This window comes from Mobula birostris, chromosome 10 (assembly GCF_030028105.1).
Source record: "Mobula birostris isolate sMobBir1 chromosome 10, sMobBir1.hap1, whole genome shotgun sequence".
NCBI classification, from domain to species: Eukaryota; Metazoa; Chordata; class Chondrichthyes; order Myliobatiformes; family Myliobatidae; genus Mobula; species Mobula birostris.
In genome coordinates, this window is record NC_092379.1 from 55099892 (window position 1) to 55125157 (window position 25266).

Here is a 25266-nt window from a genome sequence, read left to right on the forward strand (position 1 = left end):
TGTTCACTCAGTGCTGCTCTCCAGTATTCACGCGGTGCTGCTCTAAAGTGGTCACTCCGTGCTGCACTCCAGTGTTTACTCGGTGCTGCTCTCCAGTTCCTGTGTGCACTTAATGCTGCTCTCCAGTTTTCCCTCGATGCTGCACTCCAATGTTCACTCGATACTGCTATCCAGTATTCTCCGGGTGTTGCCTTCCAGTGTTCACTCGGTGAGGTTCTCCCGTGTTCACAAGCTGTTGTTCTGCAGTGTTGACTCGGTGCTGCTCTCCAGTTCCTGTGTTCACTCAGTGGCGCTCTCCAGTGTTCACTCAGTGCTGCCCTCTGGTGTTCACTCAGTGCTGCTCTCCAGCGTTCACTCAATGCTGTCCTCCAGTGTTCAGTCGATGCTGCTCTCCAGTGTTCACTCGGTGCTGATCTCCAGTGTTCACAAGGTGCAGTTCTGCAGTGTTCACTCAGTGCTGCACTCTAGTTTTGACTCGGTGCTGTTCTCCAGTGTTCACACAATGCTGCTGTCCAGTGTTCAATCGGTGCTGCTCTTCAGTGTTCAGTCAGTGCTGTTCTCCACTGTTCACTCAATGTTCTCCTCCTGTGTTCACACGATGCTGCTCTCTAGTGTTCACTCAAAGCCGTACTCCAGTGTTCACATTGTGCTGCTCTCCAGTTTTGACTCGGTGCTGTTCTCCAGTGTTCACTCAAGGCTGCCCTCTGGTTTTCACTAGGTAGTCCTCTCTGTTGTTCAGTCGATAGTGCCCTCTGATAATCACTCAGTGCTGCTCTCCAGTGTTCACTCAATGCTGCTCTCCAGTGTTCACTCGGTCCTGTTCTCCAGTGTTCACTCAGTGCTGTTCTCCAGTGTTTAGTCGGGGCAGCTCTCCAGTTCCTGTGTTCACTCCGTGCTGCACTCCAGTGTTTACTCGGTGCTGCTCTCCAGTTCCTGTGTTCACTCAGTGCCGCTCTCCAGTGTTCACTCAGTGGCGCTCTCCAGTGTTCACTCAGTGCTGCCCTCTGGTGTTCACTTGATGCTGCTCTCTAGTGTTCACTCAATGCTGCCCTCTAGTTTTCACTAGGTAGTTCTCTCTGTTGTTCAGTCGATAGTGCCCTCTGATAATCACTCAGTGCTGCTCTCCAGTTTTCACTCAATGCTGCTCTCCAGTGTTCACTCGGTCCTGTTCTCCAGTGTTCACTCAGTGCTGTTCTCCAGTGTTTAGTCGGGGCAGCTCTCCAGTTCCTGTGTTCACTCCGTGCTGCACTCCAGTGTTTACTCGGTGCTGCTCTCCAGTTCCTGTGTGCACTTAATGCTGCTCTCCAGTTTTCCCTCGATGCTGTACTCCAATGTTCACTCGATACTGCTATCCAGTATTCTCTGGGTTTTGCCTTCCAATATTCACTCGGTAAGGTTCTCCCGTGTTCACAAGGTGTTGTTCTGCAGTGTTGACTCGGTGCTGCTCTCCAGTTCCTGTTTTCACTCAGTGCTGCTCTCCAGTGTTCATTCAATGTTGTCCTCCAGTGCTCACTCGATGCTGCTCTCTAGTGTTCAATCGGTGCGGCTCTCCAGTGTTCACTCAGGTTTTACTCCTGTATTCACCTGATCCTTCTCTCCAGTGATCACTCAGTGCTGCTCTCCAGTGTTCACTCAGTGGCGCTCTCCAGTGTTCAGTCAGTGCTGCCCTCTGGTGTTCACTCAGTGCTGCTCTCAGGCGTTCACTCAATGCTGTCCTCCAGTGTTCACTCGATGCTGCTCTCCAGTGTTCACTCGGTGCTGATCTCCAGTGTTCACAAGGTGCAGTTCTGCAGTGTTCACTCAGTGCTGCACTCCAGTGTTCACTCGGTGCTGCACTCTAGTTTTGACTCGGTGCTGTTCTCCAGTGTTCACACAATGCTGCTCTCCAGTGTTCAATTGGTGCTGCTCTCTAGTGTTCACTCAAAGCTGTACTCCAGTGTTCACTTTGTGCTGCCCTCCAGTTTTGTGTCGGCGCTGTTCTCCAGTGTTCACACAATGCTGCTCTCTAGTTTTCACTCAGTGCTGCCCTCTGGTGTACACTCGGTAGTTCCCTCTTGTGTTCAGTCGATAGTGCCCTCTGATATTCACTCAGTGCTGCTCTCCAGTTTTCACTCAATGCTGCTCTCTGGTATTCACTAGGTAGTTCCCTCTGTTGTACAGTCGATAGTGCCCTCTGATAATCACTCAATGCTCTCCTCCGGTGTTCACTCGGTACTGCTCACCAGTGTTCACACTGTGCTGCTCTCCAGTGTTCACTCAGTGCTGTTCTCCAGTGTTTAGTCGGGGCAGCTCTCCAGTTCCTGTGTTCACTCAGTGCTGCTCTTCATTATTCACTCGGTGCTGCTCAAAAGAGGTCACTCCGTGCTGCACTCCAGTGTTTACTCGGTGCTGCTCTCCAGTTCCTGTGTGCACTTAATGCTGCTCTCCAGTTTTCCCTCGATGCTGCACTCCAATGTTCACTCGATACTGCTATCCAGTATTCTCCGGGTGTTGCCTTCCAGTGTTCACTCGGTGAGGTTCTCCCGTGTTCACAAGGTGTTGTTCTATAGTGTTGACTCGGTGCTGCTCTCCAGTTCCTGTGTTCACTCAGTGCCGCTCTCCAGTGTTCACTCAGTGGCGCTCTCCAGTGTTCACTCAGTGCTGCCCTCTGGTGTTCAGTCAGTGCTGCTCTCCAGTGTTCACTCAATGCTGGCCTCCAGTGTTCACAAGGTGAAGTTCTGCAGTGTTCACTCAGTGCTGCACTCCAGTGTTCACTCGGTGCTGCACTCTAGTTTTGACTCGGTGCTGTTCTCCAGTGTTCACACAATGCTGCTCTCCAGTGTTCAATCGGTGCTGCTCTCTAGTGTTCACTCAAAGCAGTACTCCAGTTTTCACTTTGTGCTGCTCTCCAGTTTTGTGTCGGCGCTGTTCTCCAGTGTTCACGCAATGCTGCTCTCTAGTTTCCACTCAGTGCTGCCCTCTGGTGTTCACTCGGTAGTTCCCTCTTGTGTTCAGTCGATAGTGCCCTCTGATATTCAATCAGTGCTGCTCTCCAGTGTTCACTCAATGCTGCTCTCTGGTTTTCACTAGGTAGTTCCCTCTGTTGTTCAGTCGGTAGTGCCCTCTGATAATCACTCAATGCTCTCCTCCGGTGTTCATTCGGTACTGCTCACCAGTGTTCACACTGTGCTGCTCCCCAGTGTTCACTCAGTGCAGCTCTCCAGTGTTCACTCAGTGGCGCTCTCCAGTGTTCAGTCAGTGCTGCCCTCTGGTGTTCACTCAGTGCTGTCCTCCAGTGTTCACTCAATGCTGTCCTCCAGTGTTCACAAGGTGAAGTTCTGCAGTGTTCACTCAGTGCTGCACTCCAGTGTTCACTCGGTGCTGCACTCTAGTTTTGACTCGGTGCTGTTCTCCAGTGTTCACACAATGCTGCTCTCTGGTTTTCACTAGGTAGTTCCCTCTGTTGTTCAGTCGGTAGTGCCCTCTGATAATCACTCAATGCTCTCCTCCGGTGTTCATTCGGTACTGCTCACCAGTGTTCACACTGTGCTGCTCCCCAGTGTTCACTCAGTGCTGTTCTCCAGTGTTTAGTCGGGGCAGCTCTCCAGTTCCTGTGTTCACTCAGTGCTGCTCTCCAGTATTCACTCGGTGCTGCTCAAAAGAGGTCACTCCGTGCTGCACTCCAGTGTTTACTCGGTGCTGCTCTCCATTTCCTGTGTGCACTTAATGCTGCTCTCCAGTTTTCCCTCGATGCTGCACTTCAAAGTTCACTCGATACTGCTATCCAGTATTCTCCGGGTGTTGCCTTCCAGTGATCACTCGGTGAGGTTCTCCCGTGTTCACAAGGTGTTGTTCTATAGTGTTGACTCGGTGCTGCTCTCCAGTTCCTGTGTTCACTCAGTGCCGCTCTACAGTGTTCACTCAGTGGCGCTCTCCAGTGTTCACTCAGTGATGCCCTCTGGTGTTCACTCAGTGCTGCTCTCCAGCGTTCACTCAATGCTGTCCTCCAGTGTTCACTCGATGCTGCTCTCCAGTGTTCACTCGGTGCTGATCTCCAGTGTTCACAAGTTGCAGTTCTGCAGTGTTCACTCAGTGCAGCACTCTAGTTTTGACTCGGTGCTGTTCTCCAGTGTTCACACAATGCTGCTGTCCAGTGTTGAATCGGTGCTGCTCTCTAGTGTTCACTCAAAGCTGTACTCCAGTTTTTTAATTGTGCTGCTCTCCAGTTTTGTTTCGGCGCTGTTCTCCAGTGTTCACACAATGCTGCTCTCTAGTGTTCACTCAGTGCTGCCATCTGGTGTTCACTCGGTAGTTCCCTCTTGTGTTCAGTCGATAGTGCCCTCTGATATGCACTCAGTGCTGCTCTCCAGTGTTCACTCAATGCTGCTCTCCAGTGTTCACTCGGCCCGGCTATCCAGTGTTCACTTGGTGCTACTCTCCAGATCTTGTGTTCACTCAGTGATGCTCTCCAGTGTTCAGAAAATGCTCTCCTCCAGTCTTCACTCGGTGCTGCTCACCAGTGTTCAGTCAGTGCTGTTCTCCAGTGTTCACTCAATGTTGTCCTCCTGTGTTCACACGATGCTGCTCTCTAGTGTTCACTCAAAGCTGTACTCAAGTGTTCACTCAGTGCTGCCCTCTGGTGTTCACTCAGTGCTGCTCTCCAGCGTTCACTAAATGCTGTCCTCCAGTGTTCACTTGATGCCTGCTGCTCTCCAGTTTTGACTCGGTACTGTTCTACAGTGTTCACACAATACTGCTCTCCAGTGTTCAATCGGTGCTGCTCTCTAGTGTTCACTCAAAGCTGTACTCCAGTGTTCACTTTGTGCTGCTCTCCAGTTTTGTGTTGGTGCTGTTCTCCAGTGTTCACACAATGCTGCTCTCCATTGCTTACTCAGTGCTGCCCTCTGGTGTTCACTCGGTAGTTCCCTCTTGTGTTCAGTCGATAGTGCCCTCTGATATTCACTCGGCTCTGCTCTCTAGTGTTCATCCGGTGCTGCTCTCCAGTTCCTGTGTGCACTTAATGCTGCTCTCCAGTTTTCCCTCGCTGCTGCACTCCAATGTTCACTCGATGCTGCTATCCAGTATTCTCCGGGTGTTGTCCTCCAGTGTTCACTCAGTGAGGTTCTCCCGTGTTCACAAGGTGTTGTTCTGCAGTGCTGATTCGGTGCTGCTCTCCAGTTCCTGTGTTCACTCAGTGCTGCTCTCCAGTGTTCATTCGTTGCTGCTCTCCCGTGTCTGTGTTCACTCAATGCTGCTATCCAGTGTTCACTGAGTGCTGCACTCCAATGTTCAAAGAGTGCTGCCCTCTGGTGTTCACTCGGTGATGCTCTTCAGTGTTCATTCGATGCTGATCTCCAGTTCCTGTATTCACACAATGCAGCTCTCCTATGTTCACTCTGTGCTGCACTCCAGTGTTAACTCGGTGCTGCTCTCCAGTTTTGACTCGGTGCTGTTCTCCAGTGTTCGCAAGGTGTTGTTCTGCAGTGTTCACTCGGCTCTGCTCTCTAGTGTTCACTCGGTGCTGCTCTCCAGTTCCTGTTTTCACTCAGTGCTGCTCTCCAGTGTTCATTCAATGTTGTCCTCCAGTGCTCACTCGATGCTTCTCTCTAGTGTTCAATTGGTGCTGCTCTCCAGTGTTCACTCAAGTTTTCCTCCTGCATTCACCTGATGCTTCTCTCCAGTGTTCACTCAGAGATACCCTCTGGTGTTCACTCAGTGTTGCTCTCCGTTGTTCACTCGATGCTGCTCTCCAGTGTTCACACTGTGCTGCTCTCCAGTGTTCAGACGGTCCTGCTCTCCAGTGTTAATCGGTGCTGCTCTCCAGATCCTGTGTTCACTCAGTGATGCTCTCCAGTGTTCACTCAATGCTATCCTCCAGTGTTCTCGATGCTGCTCCACAGTGTTCACACTGTGCTGATCTCCAGTGTTCACACAGTGCTGCGCTACAGATCCTGTGTGCACTCGGTGCTGTCTCCAGTGTTCACTCGATGCTGCTCTCTAGTGTTCATTCGCTGCCGCTGTCCAGTGTTCACTTGGTGCTGCTCTCCAGTGTTGACTTGGTGCTGCTCTACAGTTCCTGTGTTCACTCAGTGTTGCTCTCTTTTGTTCACTCGCTGCTGCTCTCCAGCTTTCACGCAATGATCTCCTCCAGTGTTCACTTGATGCTGCTCTCTGGTGTTCACTCGGTGCTGCTGCCTGTGTTGAATCTGTGCTGGTCTCCAGTTCCTGTGTTCAGACAGTGTTGCTCTCCAGTGTTCACTCAATGCTGCTCTCCAGTGTTCACACGGTACTGCTCACCAGTGTTCACACTGTGCTGTTCTCCAGTGTTTAGTCGGGGCAGCTCTCCAGTTCCTGTGTTCACTCAGTGCTGCTCTTCAGTATTCACTCGGTGCTGCTCTAAAGTGGTCACTCCGTGCAGCACTCCAGTGTTTACTCGGTGCTGCTCTCCAGTTCCTGTGTGCACTTAATGCTGCTCTCCGGTTTTCCCTCGATGCTGCACTCCAATGTTCACTCGATACTGCTATCCAGTATTCTCCGGGTGTTGCCTTCCAGTGTTCACTCGGTGAGGTTCTCCCGTGTTCACAAGGTGTTGTTCTGCAGTGTTGACTCGGTGCTGCTCTCCAGTTCCTGTGTTCACTCAGTGCTGCTTTCCAGTTTTCACTCAGTGGCGCTCTCCAGTGTTCACTCAGTGCTGCCCTCTGGTGTTCACTCAGTGCTGCTCTCCAGCGTTCACTCAATGCTGCTCTCCATGTTCACAAGGTGCAATTCTGCAATGTTCACTCAGTGCTGCACTCCAGTGTTCACTCCCTGCTGCTCTCCAGTTTTGACTCGGTGCTGTTCTCCAGTGTTCACTCAATGTTGTCCTCCTGTGTTCACTCGATGCTGCTCTCTAGTGTTCACTCAGTGCTACTCTCCAGATCTTGTGTTCACTCAGTGATGCTCTCCAGTGTTAACTCAATGCTCTCCTCCAGTGTTCACTCGGTGCTGCTCTCCAGTGTTCACACAGTGCTGTTCTCCAGTGTTTAGTCGGGGCAGCTCTCCAGTTCCTGTGTTCACTCAGTGCTGCTCTCCAGTATTCACTCGGTGCTGCTCTAAAGTGGTCACTCCGTGCTGCACTCCAGTGTTTGCTCGGTGCTGCTCTCCAGTTTTCCCTCGATGATGCACTCCAATGTTCACTCGATACTGCTATCCAGTATTCTCCGGGTGTTGCCCTCCAGTGTTCACTCGGTGCTGCCCTCTGGTGTTCACTCAGTGCTGCTCTCCAGCGTTCACTCAATGATCTCCTCCAGTGTTCACTTGATGCTGCTCTCTAGTGTTTACTCAATGCTGTCCTCCAGTGTTCACTCAATGTTGTCCTCCTGTGTTCACACGATGCTGCTCTCTAGTGTTCACTCAAAGCCGTACTCCAGTGTTCACTTTGTGCTGCTCTCCAGTTTTGACTCGGTGCTGTTCTCCAGTGTTCACTCAAGGCTGCCCTCTGGTTTTCACTAGGTAGTTCTCTCTGTTGTTCAGTCGATAGTGCCCTCTGATAATCACTCAGTGCTGCTCTCCAGTGTTCACTCAATGCTGCTCTCCAGTGTTCACTCGGTCCGGCTATCCAGTGTTCACTCGGTGCTACTCTCCAGATCTTGTGTTCACTTAGTGATGCTCTCCAGTGTTAACTCAATGCTCTCCTCCAGTGTTCACTCGGTGCTGCTCACCAGTGTTCAGTCAGTGCTGTACTCCACTGTTCACTCAATGTTGTCCTCCTGTGTTCACACGATGCTGCTCTCTAGTGTTCACTCAAAGCCGTACTCCAGTGTTCACTTTGTGCTGCTCTCCAGTTTTGACCCGGTGCTGTTCTCCAGTGTTCACTCAAGGCTGCCCTCTGGTTTTCACTAGGTAGTTCTCTCTGTTGTTCAGTCGATAGTGCCCTCTGATAATCACTCAGTGCTGCTCTCCAGTGTTCACTCAATGCTGCTCTCCAGTGTTCACTCGGTCCTGATCTCCAGTGTTCACTCAGTGCTGTTCTCCAGTGTTTAGTCGGGGCAGCTCTCCAGTTCCTGTGTTCACTCCGTGCTGCTCTCCAGTGTTCACTCGGTCCGGCTATCCAGTATTCACTCGGTGCTACTCTCCAGATCTTGTGTTCACTTAGTGATGCTCTCCAGTGTTAACTCAATGCTCTCCTCCAGTGTTCACTCGGTGCTGCTCACCAGTGTTCACTCAGTGCTGTTCTGCAGTGTTTAGTCGGGACAGCTCTCCAATTCCTGTGTTCACTCAGTGCTGCTCTCCAGTATTCACGCGGTGCTGCTCTAAAGTGGTCACTCCGTGCTGCACTCCAGTGTTTACTCAGTGCTGCTCTCCAGTTCCTGTGTGCACTTAATGCTGCTCTCCAGTTTTCCCTCGATGCTGCACTCCAATGTTCACTCGATACTGCTATCCAGTATTCTCCGGGTGTTGCTTTCCAGTGTTCACTCGGTGAGGTTCTCCCGTGTTCACAAGTTGTTGTTCTGCAGTGTTGACTCGGTGCTCCTCTCCAGTTCCTGTGTTCACTCAGTGGCGCTCTCCAGTGTTCACTCGGTCCGACTATCCAGTGTTCACTCGGTGCTACTCTCCAGATCTTGTGTTAACTCAGTGATGCTCTCCAGTATTCAGACAATGCTCTCCTCCAGTGGTCACTCGGTGCTGCTCACCAGTGCTCACTCAAAGCTGTACTCCAGTATTCACTTTGTGCTGCTCTCCAGTTTTGACTCGGTGCTGTTCTCCAGTGTTCACTCAATGCTGCCCTCTGGTTTTCACTAGGTTGTTCTCTCTGTTGTTCAGTCGATAGTGCCCTCTGATATTCACTCAGTGCTGCTCTCCAGTGTTCACTCAATGCTGCTCTCCAGTGTTCACTCGGTCCGGCTATCCAGTGTTCACTCGGTGCTACTCTCCAGATCTTGTGTTCACTTAGTGATGCTCTCCAGTGTTAACTCAATGCTCTCCTCCAGTGTTCACTCAGTGCTGCTCACCAGTGTTCACTCAGTGCTGTTCTGCAGTGTTTAGTCGGGACAGCTCTCCAATTCCTGTGTTCACTCAGTGCTGCTCTCCAGTATTCACGCGGTGCTGCTCTAAAGTGGTCACTCCGTGCTGCACTCCAGTGTTTACTCAGTGCTGCTCTCCAGTTCCTGTGTGCACTTAATGCTGCTCTCCAGTTTTCCCTCGATGCTGCACTCCAATGTTCACTCGATACTGCTATCCAGTATTCTCCGGGTGTTGCCTTCCAGTGTTCACTCGGTGAGGTTCTCCCGTGTTCACAAGCTGTTGTTCTGCAGTGTTGACTCGGTGCTGCTCTCCAGTTCCTGTGTTCACTCAGTGGCGCTCTCCAGTGTTCACTCAGTGCTGCCCTCTGGTGTTCACTCAGTGCTGCTCTCCAGCGTTCACTCAATGCTGTCCTCCAGTGTTCAGTCGATGCTGCTCTCCAGTGTTCACTCGGTGCTGATCTCCAGTGTTCACAAGGTGCAGTTCTGCAGTGTTCACTCAGTGCTGCACTCTAGTTTTGACTCGGTGCTGTTCTCCAGTGTTCACACAATGCTGCTGTCCAGTGTTCAATCGGTGCTGCTCTTCAGTGTTCAGTCAGTGCTGTTCTCCACTGTTCACTCAATGTTCTCCTCCTGTGTTCACACGATGCTGCTCTCTAGTGTTCACTCAAAGCCGTACTCCAGTGTTCACATTGTGCTGCTCTCCAGTTTTGACTCGGTGCTGTTCTCCAGTGTTCACTCAAGGCTGCCCTCTGGTTTTCACTAGGTAGTCCTCTCTGTTGTTCAGTCGATAGTGCCCTCTGATAATCACTCAGTGCTGCTCTCCAGTGTTCACTCAATGCTGCTCTCCAGTGTTCACTCGGTCCTGTTCTCCAGTGTTCACTCAGTGCTGTTCTCCAGTGTTTAGTCGGGGCAGCTCTCCAGTTCCTGTGTTCACTCCGTGCTGCACTCCAGTGTTTACTCGGTGCTGCTCTCCAGTTCCTGTGTTCACTCAGTGCCGCTCTCCAGTGTTCACTCAGTGGCGCTCTCCAGTGTTCACTCAGTGCTGCCCTCTGGTGTTCACTTGATGCTGCTCTCTAGTGTTCACTCAATGCTGCCCTCTAGTTTTCACTAGGTAGTTCTCTCTGTTGTTCAGTCGATAGTGCCCTCTGATAATCACTCAGTGCTGCTCTCCAGTTTTCACTCAATGCTGCTCTCCAGTGTTCACTCGGTCCTGTTCTCCAGTGTTCACTCAGTGCTGTTCTCCAGTGTTTAGTCGGGGCAGCTCTCCAGTTCCTGTGTTCACTCCGTGCTGCACTCCAGTGTTTACTCGGTGCTGCTCTCCAGTTCCTGTGTGCACTTAATGCTGCTCTCCAGTTTTCCCTCGATGCTGTACTCCAATGTTCACTCGATACTGCTATCCAGTATTCTCTGGGTTTTGCCTTCCAATATTCACTCGGTAAGGTTCTCCCGTGTTCACAAGGTGTTGTTCTGCAGTGTTGACTCGGTGCTGCTCTCCAGTTCCTGTTTTCACTCAGTGCTGCTCTCCAGTGTTCATTCAATGTTGTCCTCCAGTGCTCACTCGATGCTGCTCTCTAGTGTTCAATCGGTGCGGCTCTCCAGTGTTCACTCAGGTTTTACTCCTGTATTCACCTGATCCTTCTCTCCAGTGATCACTCAGTGCTGCTCTCCAGTGTTCACTCAGTGGCGCTCTCCAGTGTTCAGTCAGTGCTGCCCTCTGGTGTTCACTCAGTGCTGCTCTCAGGCGTTCACTCAATGCTGTCCTCCAGTGTTCACTCGATGCTGCTCTCCAGTGTTCACTCGGTGCTGATCTCCAGTGTTCACAAGGTGCAGTTCTGCAGTGTTCACTCAGTGCTGCACTCCAGTGTTCACTCGGTGCTGCACTCTAGTTTTGACTCGGTGCTGTTCTCCAGTGTTCACACAATGCTGCTCTCCAGTGTTCAATTGGTGCTGCTCTCTAGTGTTCACTCAAAGCTGTACTCCAGTGTTCACTTTGTGCTGCCCTCCAGTTTTGTGTCGGCGCTGTTCTCCAGTGTTCACACAATGCTGCTCTCTAGTTTTCACTCAGTGCTGCCCTCTGGTGTACACTCGGTAGTTCCCTCTTGTGTTCAGTCGATAGTGCCCTCTGATATTCACTCAGTGCTGCTCTCCAGTTTTCACTCAATGCTGCTCTCTGGTATTCACTAGGTAGTTCCCTCTGTTGTACAGTCGATAGTGCCCTCTGATAATCACTCAATGCTCTCCTCCGGTGTTCACTCGGTACTGCTCACCAGTGTTCACACTGTGCTGCTCTCCAGTGTTCACTCAGTGCTGTTCTCCAGTGTTTAGTCGGGGCAGCTCTCCAGTTCCTGTGTTCACTCAGTGCTGCTCTTCATTATTCACTCGGTGCTGCTCAAAAGAGGTCACTCCGTGCTGCACTCCAGTGTTTACTCGGTGCTGCTCTCCAGTTCCTGTGTGCACTTAATGCTGCTCTCCAGTTTTCCCTCGATGCTGCACTCCAATGTTCACTCGATACTGCTATCCAGTATTCTCCGGGTGTTGCCTTCCAGTGTTCACTCGGTGAGGTTCTCCCGTGTTCACAAGGTGTTGTTCTATAGTGTTGACTCGGTGCTGCTCTCCAGTTCCTGTGTTCACTCAGTGCCGCTCTCCAGTGTTCACTCAGTGGCGCTCTCCAGTGTTCACTCAGTGCTGCCCTCTGGTGTTCAGTCAGTGCTGCTCTCCAGTGTTCACTCAATGCTGGCCTCCAGTGTTCACAAGGTGAAGTTCTGCAGTGTTCACTCAGTGCTGCACTCCAGTGTTCACTCGGTGCTGCACTCTAGTTTTGACTCGGTGCTGTTCTCCAGTGTTCACACAATGCTGCTCTCCAGTGTTCAATCGGTGCTGCTCTCTAGTGTTCACTCAAAGCAGTACTCCAGTTTTCACTTTGTGCTGCTCTCCAGTTTTGTGTCGGCGCTGTTCTCCAGTGTTCACGCAATGCTGCTCTCTAGTTTCCACTCAGTGCTGCCCTCTGGTGTTCACTCGGTAGTTCCCTCTTGTGTTCAGTCGATAGTGCCCTCTGATATTCAATCAGTGCTGCTCTCCAGTGTTCACTCAATGCTGCTCTCTGGTTTTCACTAGGTAGTTCCCTCTGTTGTTCAGTCGGTAGTGCCCTCTGATAATCACTCAATGCTCTCCTCCGGTGTTCATTCGGTACTGCTCACCAGTGTTCACACTGTGCTGCTCCCCAGTGTTCACTCAGTGCAGCTCTCCAGTGTTCACTCAGTGGCGCTCTCCAGTGTTCAGTCAGTGCTGCCCTCTGGTGTTCACTCAGTGCTGTCCTCCAGTGTTCACTCAATGCTGTCCTCCAGTGTTCACAAGGTGAAGTTCTGCAGTGTTCACTCAGTGCTGCACTCCAGTGTTCACTCGGTGCTGCACTCTAGTTTTGACTCGGTGCTGTTCTCCAGTGTTCACACAATGCTGCTCTCTGGTTTTCACTAGGTAGTTCCCTCTGTTGTTCAGTCGGTAGTGCCCTCTGATAATCACTCAATGCTCTCCTCCGGTGTTCATTCGGTACTGCTCACCAGTGTTCACACTGTGCTGCTCCCCAGTGTTCACTCAGTGCTGTTCTCCAGTGTTTAGTCGGGGCAGCTCTCCAGTTCCTGTGTTCACTCAGTGCTGCTCTCCAGTATTCACTCGGTGCTGCTCAAAAGAGGTCACTCCGTGCTGCACTCCAGTGTTTACTCGGTGCTGCTCTCCATTTCCTGTGTGCACTTAATGCTGCTCTCCAGTTTTCCCTCGATGCTGCACTTCAAAGTTCACTCGATACTGCTATCCAGTATTCTCCGGGTGTTGCCTTCCAGTGATCACTCGGTGAGGTTCTCCCGTGTTCACAAGGTGTTGTTCTATAGTGTTGACTCGGTGCTGCTCTCCAGTTCCTGTGTTCACTCAGTGCCGCTCTACAGTGTTCACTCAGTGGCGCTCTCCAGTGTTCACTCAGTGATGCCCTCTGGTGTTCACTCAGTGCTGCTCTCCAGCGTTCACTCAATGCTGTCCTCCAGTGTTCACTCGATGCTGCTCTCCAGTGTTCACTCGGTGCTGATCTCCAGTGTTCACAAGTTGCAGTTCTGCAGTGTTCACTCAGTGCAGCACTCTAGTTTTGACTCGGTGCTGTTCTCCAGTGTTCACACAATGCTGCTGTCCAGTGTTGAATCGGTGCTGCTCTCTAGTGTTCACTCAAAGCTGTACTCCAGTTTTTTAATTGTGCTGCTCTCCAGTTTTGTTTCGGCGCTGTTCTCCAGTGTTCACACAATGCTGCTCTCTAGTGTTCACTCAGTGCTGCCATCTGGTGTTCACTCGGTAGTTCCCTCTTGTGTTCAGTCGATAGTGCCCTCTGATATGCACTCAGTGCTGCTCTCCAGTGTTCACTCAATGCTGCTCTCCAGTGTTCACTCGGCCCGGCTATCCAGTGTTCACTTGGTGCTACTCTCCAGATCTTGTGTTCACTCAGTGATGCTCTCCAGTGTTCAGAAAATGCTCTCCTCCAGTCTTCACTCGGTGCTGCTCACCAGTGTTCAGTCAGTGCTGTTCTCCAGTGTTCACTCAATGTTGTCCTCCTGTGTTCACACGATGCTGCTCTCTAGTGTTCACTCAAAGCTGTACTCAAGTGTTCACTCAGTGCTGCCCTCTGGTGTTCACTCAGTGCTGCTCTCCAGCGTTCACTAAATGCTGTCCTCCAGTGTTCACTTGATGCCTGCTGCTCTCCAGTTTTGACTCGGTACTGTTCTACAGTGTTCACACAATACTGCTCTCCAGTGTTCAATCGGTGCTGCTCTCTAGTGTTCACTCAAAGCTGTACTCCAGTGTTCACTTTGTGCTGCTCTCCAGTTTTGTGTTGGTGCTGTTCTCCAGTGTTCACACAATGCTGCTCTCCATTGCTTACTCAGTGCTGCCCTCTGGTGTTCACTCGGTAGTTCCCTCTTGTGTTCAGTCGATAGTGCCCTCTGATATTCACTCGGCTCTGCTCTCTAGTGTTCATCCGGTGCTGCTCTCCAGTTCCTGTGTGCACTTAATGCTGCTCTCCAGTTTTCCCTCGCTGCTGCACTCCAATGTTCACTCGATGCTGCTATCCAGTATTCTCCGGGTGTTGTCCTCCAGTGTTCACTCAGTGAGGTTCTCCCGTGTTCACAAGGTGTTGTTCTGCAGTGCTGATTCGGTGCTGCTCTCCAGTTCCTGTGTTCACTCAGTGCTGCTCTCCAGTGTTCATTCGTTGCTGCTCTCCCGTGTCTGTGTTCACTCAATGCTGCTATCCAGTGTTCACTGAGTGCTGCACTCCAATGTTCAAAGAGTGCTGCCCTCTGGTGTTCACTCGGTGATGCTCTTCAGTGTTCATTCGATGCTGATCTCCAGTTCCTGTATTCACACAATGCAGCTCTCCTATGTTCACTCTGTGCTGCACTCCAGTGTTAACTCGGTGCTGCTCTCCAGTTTTGACTCGGTGCTGTTCTCCAGTGTTCGCAAGGTGTTGTTCTGCAGTGTTCACTCGGCTCTGCTCTCTAGTGTTCACTCGGTGCTGCTCTCCAGTTCCTGTTTTCACTCAGTGCTGCTCTCCAGTGTTCATTCAATGTTGTCCTCCAGTGCTCACTCGATGCTTCTCTCTAGTGTTCAATTGGTGCTGCTCTCCAGTGTTCACTCAAGTTTTCCTCCTGCATTCACCTGATGCTTCTCTCCAGTGTTCACTCAGAGATACCCTCTGGTGTTCACTCAGTGTTGCTCTCCGTTGTTCACTCGATGCTGCTCTCCAGTGTTCACACTGTGCTGCTCTCCAGTGTTCAGACGGTCCTGCTCTCCAGTGTTAATCGGTGCTGCTCTCCAGATCCTGTGTTCACTCAGTGATGCTCTCCAGTGTTCACTCAATGCTATCCTCCAGTGTTCTCGATGCTGCTCCACAGTGTTCACACTGTGCTGATCTCCAGTGTTCACACAGTGCTGCGCTACAGATCCTGTGTGCACTCGGTGCTGTCTCCAGTGTTCACTCGATGCTGCTCTCTAGTGTTCATTCGCTGCCGCTGTCCAGTGTTCACTTGGTGCTGCTCTCCAGTGTTGACTTGGTGCTGCTCTACAGTTCCTGTGTTCACTCAGTGTTGCTCTCTTTTGTTCACTCGCTGCTGCTCTCCAGCTTTCACGCAATGATCTCCTCCAGTGTTCACTTGATGCTGCTCTCTGGTGTTCACTCGGTGCTGCTGCCTGTGTTGAATCTGTGCTGGTCTCCAGTTCCTGTGTTCAGACAGTGTTGCTCTCCAGTGTTCACTCAATGCTGCTCTCCAGTGTTCACACGGTACTGCTCACCAGTGTTCACACTGTGCTGTTCTCCAGTGTTTAGTCGGGGCAGCTCTCCAGTTCCTGTGTTCACTCAGTGCTGCTCTTCAGTATTCACTCGGTGCTGCTCTAAAGTGGTCACTCCGTGCAGCACTCCAGTGTTTACTCGGTGCTGCTCTCCAGTTCCTGTGTGCACTTAATGCTGCTCTCCGGTTTTCCCTCGATGCTGCACTCCAATGTTCACTCGATACTGCTATCCAGTATTCTCCGGGTGTTGCCTTCCAGTGTTCACTCGGTGAGGTTCTCCCGTGTTCACAAGGTGTTGTTCTGCAGTGTTGACTCGGTGCTGCTCTCCAGTTCCTGTGTTCACTCAGTGCTGCTTTCCAGTTTTCACTCAGTGGCGCTCTCCAGTGTTCACTCAGTGCTGCCCTCTGGTGTTCACTCAGTGCTGCTCTCCAGCGTTCACTCAATGCTGCTCTCCATGTTCACAAGGTGCAATTCTGCAATGTTCACTCAGTGCTGCACTCCAGTGTTCACTCCCTGCTGCTCTCCAGTTTTGACTCGGTGCTGTTCTCCAGTGTTCACTCAATGTTGTCCTCCTGTGTTCACTCGATGCTGCTCTCTAGTGTTCACTCAGTGCTACTCTCCAGATCTTGTGTTCACTCAGTGATGCTCTCCAGTGTTAACTCAATGCTCTCCTCCAGTGTTCACTCGGTGCTGCTCTCCAGTGTTCACACAGTGCTGTTCTCCAGTGTTTAGTCGGGGCAGCTCTCCAGTTCCTGTGTTCACTCAGTGCTGCTCTCCAGTATTCACTCGGTGCTGCTCTAAAGTGGTCACTCCGTGCTGCACTCCAGTGTTTGCTCGGTGCTGCTCTCCAGTTTTCCCTCGATGATGCACTCCAATGTTCACTCGATACTGCTATCCAGTATTCTCCGGGTGTTGCCCTCCAGTGTTCACTCGGTGAGGTTCTCTGGTGTTCACAAGGTGTTGTTCTGCAGTGTTGACTCGGTGCTGCTCTCCATTTCCTGTGTTCACTCAGTGCTGCTCTCCAGTGTTCACTCAGTGGCGCTCTCCAGTGTTCAGTCAGTGCTGCCCTCTGGTGTTCACTTACTGCTGCTCTCCAGCGTTCACTCAATGCTGTCCTCCAGTGTTCACTTGATGCTGCTCTCCAGTGTTCACGAGGTGCAGTTCTGCAATGTTCACTCAGTGCTGCAGTCCAGTGTTCACTCCCTGCTGCTCTCCAGTGTTCAATCGGTGCTGCTCTCTAGTGTTCACTCAAAGCTGTACTCCAGTGTTCACTTTTTGCTGCTCTCCAGTTTTGTGTCGGTGCTGTTCTCCAGTGTTATCACAATGCTGCTCTCCAGTGCTTACTCAGTGCTGCCCTCGGCTGTTCACTCGGTAGTTCCCTCTTGTGTTCAGTCGATAGTGCCCTCTGATATTCACTCAGTGCTCCTCTCCAGTGTTCAGTCGGTGCTACTCTCCAGATCTTGTGTTCACTCAGTGATGCTCTCCAGTGTTCGCACAATGCTCTGCTCCAGTGTTCACTCGGTGCTGCTCACCAGTGTTCACTCAGTGCTGTTCTCCAGTGTTTAGTCGGGGCAGCTCTCCAGTTTTTGTGTTCCCTGGGTGCTGCTCTCCAGTATTCACTCGGTGCTGCTCAGAAGAGGTCACTCCGTGCTGCACTCCAGTGTTTACTCGGTGCTGCTCTCCAGTTCCTGTGTGCACTTAATGCTGCTCTCCAGTTTTCCCTCGATGCTGCACTCCAATGTTCACTTGATACTGCTCTCTGGTTTTGACTCGGTGCTGTTCTCCAGTGTTCACACAATGCTGCTCTCCAGTGTTCAATCGGTGCTGCTCTTTAGTGTTCACTCAAAGCTGTACTCCAGTGTTCACTTTGTGCTGCTCTCCAGTTTTGTGTCGGTGCTGTTCTCCAGTGTTCACAAAATGCTGCTCTCCAGTGTTTACTCAGTGCTGCCCTCTGGTGTCCACTCGGTAGTTCCCTCTTGTGTTCAGTCGATAGTGCCCTCTGATATTCACTCAGTGCTGCTCTCCAGTGTTCACTCAATGCTGCTCTCCAGTGTTCACTCGGTCCGGCTATCCAGTTTTCACTCGGTGCTACTCTCCAGATCTTGTGTTCACCCAGTGATGCTCTCCAGTGTTCGCACAATGCTCTCCTCCAGTGGTCACTCGGTGCTGCTCACCAGTGTTCAGTCAGTGCTGTTCTCCAGTGTTCACTCAATGCTGCCCTCTGGTTTTCACTAGGTAGTTCCCTCTGTTGTTCAGTCGATAGTGCCCTCTGATAATCACTCAGTGCTGCTCTCCAGTGTTTACTCAATGCTGCTCTCCAGTGTTCAATCGGTGCTACTCTCCAGATCTTGTGTTCACTCAGTGATGCTCTCCAGTGTTCACACTGTGATGCTCTCCAGTGTTCACTCAGTGCTGTTCTCCAGTGTTTAGTCGGGGCAGCTCTCCAGTTCCTGTGTTCACTCAGTGCTCTCCTCCAGTGTTCACTCGGTGCTGCTCACCAGTGTTCACTCAATGCTCTCCTCCAGTGTTCACTCGGTGCTGCTCACCAGTGTTCACTCAGTGCTGTTCTCCAGTGTTTAGTCGGGGCAGCTCTCCAGTTCCTGTGTTCACTCAGTGCTGCTCTCCAGTATTCACTCGGTGCTGCTCTAAAGTGGTCACTCCGTGCTGCACTCTAGTGTTTATTCGGTGCTGCTCTCCAGTTCCTGTGTGTACTTAATGCTGCTCTCCAGCGTTCACTCGGTACTGCCGTACAGTGTTTACTCGGTGTGGTTCTCCAGTGTTCACTCGGTGATGCTCTCCAGTTTTCACTCTCTGCTGCTCCCCAGTGTTCACTCGGTGCGGTTCTCCAGAGCTCAACGGTGCTGCCCTCTTTTCTTCTTTCGGTGCTGTTCTCCAGTGTTCACTCAATGCTGCTCTCCAGTTCTCACTCGGTGCTGCACTCCAGTGTTCACTCGATGCTGCTCTCTGGTGTTCACTCCGTGCTGCTGTCCAGTGTTGACTCAATGCTATCCTTCAGTGTTAACACAGTACTGCTCTCCAGTGTTCACTCAGTGATGCCCTCTGGTGTTCACTCATTGCTGCTCTCTAGTGTTCACTCAATGCTGTCCTCCAGTGTTCACTCGGTGCTGATCTCCAGTGTTCACAAGGTGCAGTTCTGCAGTGTTCACTCAGTGCTGCACTCCAGTGTTCAATCGCTGATGCTCTCTAGTTTTGACTCGGTGCTGTTCTCCAGTGTTCACAGAATGCTGCTCTCTAGTGTTCACTCAGTGCTGCTCTCTAGTGTTCAGTCGGTGCTACTCTCCAGATCTTGTTTTCACTCAGTGATGCTCTCCAGTGTTCAGACAATGCTCTCCTCCAGTGTTCACTCGGTGCTGCTCACCAGTGTTCAGTCAGTGCTGTTCCCCAGTGTTCACTCAATGTTGTCCTCCTGTGTTCACACGATGCTGCTCTCTAGTGTTCACTCAAAGCAGTACTCCAGTGTTCACTTTGTGCTGCTCTCCAGTTTTGACTCGGTGCTGTTCTCCAGTGTTCACTCAATGCTGCCCTTTGGTTTTCACTAGGTAGTTCTCTCTGTTGTTCAGTCGATAGAGCCCTCTGATAATCACTCAATGCTGCTCTCCAGTGTTCACTCAATGCTGCTCTCCAGTGTTCACTCGGTCCTGCTCTCCAGTGTTCACTCCGTGCTGTTCTCCAGTGTTTAGTCGGGGCAGCTCTCCAGTTCCTGTGTTCACTCCGTGCTGCACTCCAGTGTTTACTCGGTGCTGCTCTCCAGTTCCTGTGTGCACTTAATGCTGCTCTCCAGTTTTCCCTCAATGCTGCACGCCAATGTTCACTCGATACTGCTATCCAGTATTCTCCGGGTGTTGCCTTCCAATGTTCACTCGGTGAGGTTCTCCCGTGTTCACAAGGTGTTGTTCTGCAGTGTTGACTCGGTGCTGCTCTCCAGTTCCTGTTTTCACTCAGTGCTGCTCTCCAGTGTTCATTCAATGTTGTCCTCCAGTGCTCACTCGATGTTGCTCTCTAGTGTTCAATCGGTGCTGCTCTCCAGTGTTCACTCAGGTTTTACTCCTGTATTCACCTGATGCTTCTCTCCAGTGTTCACTCAGAGCTGCCCTCTGGTGTTCACTCTGTGTTGCTCTCCGTTGTTCACTCGACGCTACAGTCCAGTGTTCACACTGTGCTGCTCTCCAGTGTTCACTCGGTGCTGCTCTCCAGTGTTAATCGGTACTGATCTCCAAACCCTGTGTTCACTCAGTGATGCTCTCCAGTTTTCACTCAATGCTGTCCTCCAGTTTTCACTCGATGCTGCTCTACAGTATTCACACTGTGCTGATCCCCAGTGTTCACACAGTGCTGCGCTACAGATCCTGTGTGCACTCGGTGCTGTCTCCAGTGTTCACTCGATGCTGCTCTCTAGTGTTCATTCGCTGCCGCTGTCCAGTGTTGACTTGGTGCTGCTCTCCAGTGTTGATTTGGTGCTGCTCTACAGTTCCTGTGTTCACTCAGTGTTGCTCTCTTTTTTTCACTCGCTGCTGCTCTCCAGTGTTCACTCGGTGCTGATCTCCAGTGTTCACAAGGTGCTGCTGTCCTGTGTTGAATCGGTGCTGGTCTCTAGTTCCTGTATTCACTCTGTGCTGCTCTCCAGTGTTCACTCGGTGCTGATCTCCAGTGTTCACAAGGTGCAGTTCTGCAGTGTCCACTCAGTGCTGCACTCCAGTGTTCACTCGGTGCTGCTCTCCAGTTTTGACTCGGTGCTGTTCTCCAGTGTTCACACAATGCTGCTCTCTAGTGTTCACTTAGTGCTGCCCTCTGGTGTTCACTCGGTAGTTCCCTCTTGTGTTCAGTCGATAGTCCCCTCTGATATTCACTCAGGGCTGTTCTCCAGTGTTCACTCGGTCCGGCTATCCAGTGATCACTCGGTGCTACTCTCCAGATCTTGTGTTCACTCAGTGATGCTCTCCAGTGTTCAGACAATGCTCTCCTCCAGTCTTCACTCGGTGCTGCTCACCAGTGTTCAGTCAGTGCTGTTCTGCAGTGTTCACCGAATGTTGTCCTCCTGTGTTCACTCGCTGCTGCTCTCTAGTGTTCACTCAAAGCTGTACTCCAGTGTTCACTTTGTGCTGCTCTCCAGTTTTCACTCGGTGCTGTTCTCCAGTGTACACTCAATGCTGCCCTCTGGTTTTCACTAGGTAGTTCCCTCTGTTGTTCAGTCGATAGTGCCCTCTGATAATCACTCAGCGCTGCTCTCCAGTGTTCACTCAATGCTGCTCTCCAGTGTTCAATCGGTGCTACTCTCCAGATCTTGTGTTCACTCAGTGATGCTCTCCAGTGTTAACTCAATGCTCTCCTCCAGTGTTCACTCGGTGCTGCTCACCAGTGTTCACACTGTGCTGCTCTCCAGTGTTCACTCAGTGCTGTTCTCCAGTGTTTAGTCGGGGCAGCTCTCCAGTTCCTGTGTTCACTCAGTGCTGCTCTCCAGTATTCACTCGGTGCTGCTCTAAACTGGTCACTCCGTGCTGCACTCCAGTGTTTACTCGGTGCTGCTCTCCAGTTTTCCCTCGATGCTGCACTCCAATGTTCACTCGATACTGCTATCCAGTATTCTCTGGGTGTTGCCCTCCAGTGTTCACTCGGTGAGGTTCTCCCGTGTTCACAAGATGTTGTTCTGCAGTGTTGACTCGGTGCTGCTCTCCAGTTCCTGTGTTCACTCAGTGCTGCTCTCCAGTATTCAGTCAGTGCTGCCCTCTGGTGTTCACTCAGTGCTGCTCTCCAGCGTTCACTCAATGCTGTCCTCCAGTTTTCACTTGATGCTGCTCTCCAGTGTTCACAAGGTGCAGTTCTGCAATGTTCACTCAGTGCTGCACTCCAGTGTTCACTCCCTGCTGCTCTCCAGTTTTGACTCGGTGCTGTTCGCCAGCGTTCACACAATGCTGCTCTCCAGTGTTCAATCGGTGCTGCTCTCTAGTGTTCACTCAAAGCTGTACTCCAGTGTTCACTTTGTGCTGCTCTCCAGTTTTGTGTCGGTGCTGTTCTCCAGTGTTCACACAATGCTGCTCTCCAATGCTTACTCAGTGCTGCCCTCGGGTGTTCACTCGGTAGTTCCCTCTTGTGTTCAGTCGATAGTGCCCTCTGATATTCACTCAGTGCTGCTCTCCAGTGTTCAGTCGGTGCTACTCTCCAGATCTTGTGTTCACTCAGTGATGCTCTCCAGTGTTCGCACAATGCTCTGCTCCAGTGTTCACTCGGTGCTGCTCACCAGTGTTCACTCAGTGCTGTTCTCCTGTGTTCACTCAATGTTGTCGTCCTGTGCTCACACAATGCTGCTCTCTAGTGTTCAATCAGTGCTGCTCTCCAGTGTTCACTCAATGTTGTCCTCCTGTGTTCACTCGATGCTGCTCTCTAGTGTTCAATCGGTGCTGCTCTCTAGTGTTCACTCAAAGCTGTACTCCAGTGTTCACTTTGTGCTGCTCTCCAGTTTTGACTCGGTGCTGTTCTCCAGTGTTCACTCAATGCTGCCCTCTGGTGTTCACTAGGTAGTTCCCTCTGTTGTTCAGTTGATAGTGCCCTCTGATATTCACTCAGTGCTGCTCTCCAGTGTTCACTCAATGCTGCTCTCCAGTGTTCACTCGGTGCTGCTCTCCAGTTCCTGTATTCACTCAGTGTTGCTCTCCAGTGTTCACTCTGTGCTGCTCTCCAGTGTTCACTCGGTGAGGTTCTCCCGTGTTCACAAGGTGTTGTTCTGCAGTGTTCACTCAGTGCTGGTCTCCAGTGTTCACTCAGTGCTGCCCTCTGGTGTTCACTCAGTGCTGCTCTCCAGCGTTCACTCTGTGTTGTCCTCTAGTGTTCACTTGATGCTGCTCTCTGGTGTTCACTCGGTGCTGCTATCCAGCGTTCACTTAATGCTGTCCTCCAGTGTTCACTTGATGCTGCTCTCTAGTGTTCACTCAATGCTGTCCTCCAGTGTTCTCTCGATGCTGCTCTCCAGTGTTAACTCGATCCTGCTCTCCAGTGTTCACTCGGTGCTACACTCTATATCTTGTTTTCACTCAGTGATGCTCTCCTGTGTCCACTCAATGCTCTCCTCCAGTGTTCACCTGATGCTTCTCTCTGGTGTTAACTCGGTGCTGCTCTCCAGTGTTCACTCGATGCTGCTCTTTGGTGTTCACTCGGTGCTGCTGTCCACTGTTGATTCAGTGCTGCTCTCCAGTTCCTGTGTTCAGTCAGTGTTGCTTCCCATTATTCACTAGGTGCTGCATCAGTGTTCACACTGTGCTGCTCTCCACTCAGTGCTGTTCTCCAGTGTTTACTCGGTGCTGTTCTCCAGTGTTCACTCTGTGTTGCTCTCCAGTGTTCACTCGGTGAGGTTCTCCCGTGTTCATAAGGTGTTGTTCTGCAGTGTTCACTCAGTGCTGCCCTCTGGTGTTCAATCGGTCCTTCTCTCCAGTGTTCACTCGATGCTGCTCTCTGGTGTTATCTCGGTGCTGCTGTCCAGTGTTGACTCGGTGCTGCTCTCGAGTTCCTGTGTTCAGTCAGTGTTGCTTCCCATTGTTCACCTGGTGCTGCTCATCAGTGTTCACACTGTTCTGCTCTCCAGTGTTCACTCGGTGAGTTTCAGCCGTGTTCACGATGTGTTGTTCAGTCAATGCTGCTCTCCAGTGTTCACTCGGTACTGCCCTCTGGTTTTCACTCGGTGCTGCTCTCCAGTGTTCACTGGGTGCTGCCCTCTGGTGTTCACTCGGTAGATCCCTCTGGTGTTCAGTCGATAGTGCCCTCTGATATTCACTCAGTGCTGCTCTCTAGTGTTCACTCAAAGCTGTACTCCAGTGTTCACTTTGTGCTGCTCTCCAGTGTTCAGTCGGTGCTACTCTCCAGATCTTGTGTTCACTCAGTGATGCTCTCCAGTGTTCGCACAATACTCTGCTCCAGTGTTCACTCGGTGCTGCTCACCAGTGTACACTCAGTGCTGTTCTACTGTGTTCACTCAATGTTGTCGTCCTGTGCTCACACGATGCTGCTCTCTAGTGTTCAATCAGTGCTGCTCTCCAGTGTTCACTCAATGTTGTCCTCCTGTGTTCACTCAAAGCTGTACTCCAGTGTTCACTTTGTGCTGCTCTCCAGTTTTGACTCGGTGCTGTTCTCCAGTGTACACTCAATGCTGCCCTCTGGTTTTCACTAGGTAGTTCCCTCTGTTGTTCAGTCGATAGTGCCCTCTGATAATCACTCAGTGCTGCTCTCCAGTGTTCACTCAATGCTGCTCTCCAGTGTTCAATCGGTGCTACTCTCCAGATCTTGTGTTCACTTAGTGATGCTCTCCAGTGTTAACTCAATGCTCTCCTCCAGTGTTCACTCGGTGCTTCTCACCAGTGTTCACTCAGTGCTGTTCTGCAGTGTTTAGTCCGGGCAGCTCTCCAGTTCCTGTGTTCACTCAGTGCTGCTCTCCAGTATTCACGCGGTGCTGCTCTAAAGTGGTCACTCCGTGCTGCACTCCAGTGTTTACTCGGTGCTGCTCTCCAGTTCCTGTGTGCACTTAATGCTGCTCTCCAGCTTTCCCTCGATGCTGCACTCCAATGTTCACTCGATACTGCTATCCAGTATTCTCCGGGTGTTGCCTTCCAGTGTTCACTCGGTGAGGTTCTCCCGTGTTCACAAGGTGTTGTTCTGCAGTGTTGACTCGGTGCTGCTCTCCAGTTCCTGTGTTCACTCAGTGGCGCTCTCCAGTGTTCATTCAGTGCTGCCCTCTGGTGTTCACTCGGTGCTGATCTCCAGTGTTCACAAGTTGCAGTTCTGCAGTGTTCACTCAGTGCTGCACTCTAGTTTTGACTCGGTGCTGTTCTCCAGTGTTCACACAATGCTGCTGTCCAGTGTTCAATCGGTGCTGCTCTCTAGTGTTCACTCAAAGCTGTACTCCAGTGTTTAATTTGTGCTGCTCTCCAGTTTTGTGTCGGCGCTGATCTCCAGTGTTCACAAGTTGCAGTTCTGCAGTGTTCACTCAGTGCTGCCCTCTGGTGTTCACTCGGTAGTTCCCTCTTGTGTTCAGTCGATACTGCGCTCTGATATTCACTCAGTGCTGCTCTCCAGTGTTCACTCAATGCTGCTCTCCAGTGTTCACTCGGTCCGGCTATCCAGTGTTCACTTGGTGCTACTCTCCAGATCTTCTATCCACTCAGTGATGCTCTCCAGTGTTCAGACAATGCTCTCCTCCAGTGTTCACTCGGTGCTGCTCACCAGTGTTCAGTCAGTGCTGTTCTCCAGTGTTCACTCAATGTTGTCCTCCTGTGTTCACACGATGCTGCTCTCTAGTGTTCACTCAAAGCAGTACTCCAGTGTTCACTTTGTGCTGCTCTCCAGTTTTGACTCGGTGCTGTTCTCCAGTGTTCACTCAATGCTGCCCTTTGGTTTTCACTAGGTAGTTCTCTCTGTTGTTCAGTCGATAGAGCCCTCTGATAATCACTCAATGCTGCTCTCCAGTGTTCACTCAATGCTGCTCTCCAGTGTTCACTCGGTCCTGCTCTCCAGTGTTCACTCCGTGCTGTTCTCCAGTGTTTAGTCGGGGCAGCTCTCCAGTTCCTGTGTTCACTCCGTGCTGCACTCCAGTGTTTACTCGGTGCTGCTCTCCAGTTCCTGTGTGCACTTAATGCTGCTCTCCAGTTTTCCCTCAATGCTGCACGCCAATGTTCACTCGATACTGCTATCCAGTATTCTCCAGGTGTTGCCTTCCAATGTTCACTCGGTGAGGTTCTCCCGTGTTCACAAGGTGTTGTTCTGCAGTGTTGACTCGGTGCTGCTCTCCAGTTCCTGTTTTCACTCAGCGCTGCTCTCCAGTGTTCACTCAATGCTGCTCTCCAGTGTTCAATCGGTGCTACTCTCCAGATCTTGTGTTCACTCAGTGATGCTCTCCAGTGTTAACTCAATGCTCTCCTCCAGTGTTCACTCGGTGCTGCTCACCAGTGTTCACACTGTGCTGCTC